Genomic DNA, 5,000 nt, shown 5'->3' with positions numbered 1-5,000 from the left:
ACATCACACGAGACACAACGGATGCTATGACACTATTTCACTTCAGATTCAGTTCAGATTCATCTTAGATTCACTTCAAATTCATCTTAGATTCACTTCAGATTCACTTCAGATTCATCTTAGATTCACTTTAAATTCACCTCAGATTCACTTTAGATTCACTTCAGATTCATCTTAGATTCACTTTAGATTCACTTTAGATTCATCTTAGATTCACTTCAGATTCACTTTAGATTCACTTCAAATTCATCTTAGATTCACTTTAAATTCACCTCAGATTCACTTTAGATTCACTTTAGATTCATCTTAGATTCACTTCAGATTCACTTTAGATTCACTTCAAATTCATCTTAGATTCACTTCAGATTCACTTCAGATTCAACTTAGATTCACTTTAAATTCACTTCAGATTCACTTTAGATTCATCTTAGATTCACTTCAAAATTCATCTTAGATTCACTTTAAATTCACTTCAGATTCACTTTAGATTCATCTTAGATTCACTTCAAATTCATCTTAGGTTCACTTCAAATTCATCTTAGATTCACTTCAGATTCACTTCAGTTCATCTTAGATTCACTTTAAATTCAATTCAGATTCACTTTAGTTTCACTTTAGATTCACTTCAGATTCATCTCAGATTCACTTCAGATTCATTTTAGATTCACTTTAAATTCACTTCAGATTCACTTTAGATTCATCTTAGATTCACTTCAAAATTCATCTTAGATTCACTTTAAATTCACTTCAGATTCACTTTAGATTCATCTTAGATTCACTACAAATTCATCTTAGATTCACTTCAAATTCATCTTAGATTCACTTCAGATTCACTTCAGTTCATCTTAGATTCACTTTAAATTCAATTCAGATTCAATTTAGTGTCACTTTAGATTCACTTTAGATTCACTTCAGATTCATCTCAGATTCACTTCAGATTCATATTAGATTCACTTTAGATTCACTTCAGATTCATCTCAGATTCACTTCAGATTCATATTAGATTCACTTTAAATTCACTTCAGATTCACTTTAGATTCATCTTAGATTCACTTCAAATTCATCTTAGATTCACTTCAAAATTCATCTTAGATTCACTTTAAATTCACTTCAGATTCACTTTAGATTCACTTTAGATTCACTTTAGATTCATCTTAGATTCACTTTAAATTCACTTCAGATTCACTTCAGTTTCGCTTTAGATTCACTTCAGTTCATCTTAGATTCACTTTAGATTCACTTTAGATTCACTTCAGATTCATCTTAGATTCACTTCAGATTCATTTTAGATTCACTTCAGATTCACTTCAGATTCATTTTAGATTCACTTCAGATTCATTTTAGATTCACTTCAGATACACTTCAGATTCATCTTAGATTCACTTAAAATTCACTTCAGATACACTTTAGATTCACTTCAGATTCACTTCAGATTCACTTCAGATACACTTTAGATTCACTTCAGATACACTTTAGATTCACTTCAGATACACTTTAGATTCACTTCAGATTCACTTCAGATTCACCTTAGATTCATCTTAGATTCACTTCAAATTCATCTAACATTCACTTCAGATACACTTCAGATACACTTCAGATTCACTTTAGATTCATCTAACATTAACTTCGGATACACTTCAGATTTATCTCAGATTTATTTTAGATTCACTTAAGAGTCACTTTAGATTCAATTCAGTTTCATCTTAGATTCACTTCAATGAGAGAGAGAGAGAGAGAGAGAGAGAGAGAGAGAGGCAGACAGACCAACAGAAAGACAGAGAGAGAGAGACAGCTTGAGTGATGTGATGATAAAAACATTAAATGAGCTGGTGAATTTTCCTCAGGTTGGTGATGAGCGTTCAAGCTCTCAGGATTCAATGTTTATTTCTCTTCAGAAGAATAAAGGAGCTCAATCTGCCGGGAAAATTACCTATCGATCACATTCATCTCAATAATACACACACACACAAACACACACACACACACACACTGACCAGACCTCTATCATTGACTTTATTCGAATGAAACAGATTTCTGACGTTTGAAGACTTCAAGAAAGTGAAACAACTTGAGCCGTTGACAAATAAAACACAACAAACTTTACTTCTCTTTTAGAATGACTTTAAAGTAACTATTGATGTTCAAGTGAGGTTAGTGTGTGTGTGTTTGTGTGTGTCTGTGTCACCCGTGAGATGCTCTGACAGTTTAGCTGTGACATACGGGGGCAACAGGTAAATACCCATAATCCCTCTCTCTCTGAGACACACACACAGTACAGAGTTCATAGACGTGACATCAGAGAGAATAACAGACACACCAATAACTTACATTTACATTTACATTACATTTAGTCATTTAGCAGACGCTTTTATCCAAAGCGACTTACAAGTGGGGTAGACAATGGAAGCAATTAGGACAGCATAAGTACAACAAAAGCATAAGTGCAATTAAAATGAAGACTAGTCTCATATAGCCTAACACAGTATACGTAACCATTCACTCATTCATACATTTTTTTTTTTTTTTTTTTTTTTTTTTTTTTTTTTTTTTAGTTGAGTAGAGAAGAAAAAGAGTAGAGAAGAAAAGAGTGGAGGAGAAAAGAGTCAGAACAGATCAGTCAGATGTTGGCGGAAGAGATGTGTTTTCAGGCGTTTCTTAAAGATGGCTACAGAATCTGCAGATCTTGTAGCAGCGGATAGATCATTCCACATAGGTAGAACAGATCCGGAGAAGGTGCGCGAGAGAGATTTTTTACCTTTATGGGATGGCACCACAAGACGTCGTTCGTTTGCAGAGCGTAGGGATCTGGTGGGTACATATGTCTGCATTAGCGATTTAAGATAAGGTGGTGCCGAACCAGTAGTGGTCTTGTAGGCCAGGAGCAGAGTCTTGAATTTGATGCGAGCGACTACGGGAAGCCAATGTAGCTTAATGAGTAGAGGAGTGACGTGTGCTCTCTTTGGTTCATTAAAGATAACTCTTGCCGCAGCATTCTGGATCATCTGTAGAGGTTTGGTTGTGCAAGCTGGAAGTCCTCCCAGTAGTGCATTGCAGTAGTCCAGTCTGGCCAGGACAAGAGCCTGGACAAGGATCTGTGTAGCATGCTCTGATAGGAAGGGTCTAATTTTTCTGATATTGTAGAGGATGAATCTACAGGACCGGGCGGTGTTGGCAACTTGATCTGTGAAGTTGAGCTGATCATCGATTACCACTCCCAGGTTTCTTGCTTTTCTGGAAGGTGTGATGGTTGATGAGCCCAGTTGAATGGAAAGGTTGTGATGAGTCTTCGTGTCAGCCGGGATTACAAGCAGTTCTGTTTTTGGAAGGTTCAGCTGCAGGTGATGGGCGTTCATCCAGAGCGAGATGTCGGCTAGGCAAACTTCACTTAGACTTCACACACACAATCTGTCAAGCTGCAATCTGATTGGCCGACTTCATGCAAAGTTTTAGCTTTTTTAAAGCACATTTAAAGTGCTGTACACTAGAGATGTGTAATATATCCAAATATCGCAAGTGAATTCTTTGAAAAGTTATGTATGGTAAAGTTTTAGGTCAATGGGGATTGTAGAATCTATCTGGGAAGCGGATGTTAGTTGAGATATACGTGCGTGTGAATGCTAGCGTTCATGTACCCTGACACAAATCAATCAACAATCTGCGTCGCACATAGCGAGCAAAGATGAGCCATCCTGAGACATCCACAGCTGCTGCTGAACATTTAGTGCCAAAACAAAGAAACACCTCAAAGATATGAAAGTATTGTTGAGAGTATTGTTCAGCAAACTTTCAGAAGTTATAGTGATGCTTTCTGTTCCCTAAAATAATGTGAAACATATGTTGGTTATATCATCTTTTTAAATATATTTTAATACAATTTAATTTGATTTTAGAAAAATAAATATCGTATTGCATATTGAATATTGCATTATTTAGCATGCTATCGCATTTTCCCTCAACATGAGAACATGCTCGTATCAATGCATCATTAGCTGCTGTGTGACTTTATCTGTGGCGTGTTAAAGTAATTAAACACAAACGATTTCCATTAAAAGTGGACGTGTCCTCTTCCACCCGCGGCCACATGGGAACTTAACCATTGTAACCACTTAAAACATCACACGCGCACACACACACGCAAACACACACACAAACACACACACACATCAGATGTGAGACACTGTGAGAACTGTGAGAACAATATCTATATGAAATGAATTATAAAACCTTAATGAAGAATTACTGTACGACAACATCATAAAACAGAAGAATCATCTTCATGTGTCATCAGTGTCATGTGACGAGCTGGACTGATGCGTGTTTATTAGAGACAGTAAAGTAAAGGTCTGACCGCTGCATGTGCAGATGATAAACAGATGAAAGTGAGATTTAAACTGCTGGTGAGATGACTGGAATCAGACGTGTTTTCTGTCAACATGTGACCTGAGGCTGAAGCACTGAATTAAAGCTGAAAATGACACGCTGAGATTCACAGCTGTTATTGACCTGATGACATCACAAACACAAACAAACAAACAAACAAACAGGTGTTGAGAGAGTGATGATGGTGAGGATAATAGAAGTGAAGACTAAAACACACACCAGTGTCTCACAGCACAACATTAACATGACAAAGAGCAGCACTGACCATTATAATCACTCTCTCTCCTCCTGACATACACATCAAAACACACACATGATCATTAAATAAACAGCTGCTGTGTGTACGTGTGTACGAGAGCAGTATGTACCTGTGTGTGTGTGCGTCTGTGTCTCTATGTACGTGTGTTTGCAATATGTATGTGTTTGCATGTACAGTATGAACCTGTGTTTGCAGTAGATATGTGTGTGTGGAGTATGTAAGTGTGTGTATGTGTGTGTGTGTAAGTGTGTACAGTATGTATGTATGTACCTATGTGTGTGTGTGTGTGTGTGTGTGTGTCTGCAAATGAATTTGCATGCAAACATGAACATGAGTGTATGTGTGTATGTGTGTTTTTCAG

General features: G+C 36.8%; 1 protein-coding gene across 2 annotated transcripts in view; it reads right to left on the bottom strand.

Moving 5' to 3' along the window:
• dcc (DCC netrin 1 receptor) overlaps window positions 1–5,000 on the bottom strand; it is a 192,328-nt gene that overhangs the window by 85,168 nt on the left and 102,160 nt on the right. The window lies entirely within an intron of this gene.

Source organism: Triplophysa dalaica, chromosome 4 (genome assembly GCF_015846415.1).
Source record: "Triplophysa dalaica isolate WHDGS20190420 chromosome 4, ASM1584641v1, whole genome shotgun sequence".
In the NCBI taxonomy this organism is placed as follows: domain Eukaryota; kingdom Metazoa; phylum Chordata; class Actinopteri; order Cypriniformes; family Nemacheilidae; genus Triplophysa; species Triplophysa dalaica.
The sequence above is the reverse complement of the archived record's forward strand: the minus strand, read 5'-3'. Positions and strand labels throughout refer to the sequence as shown.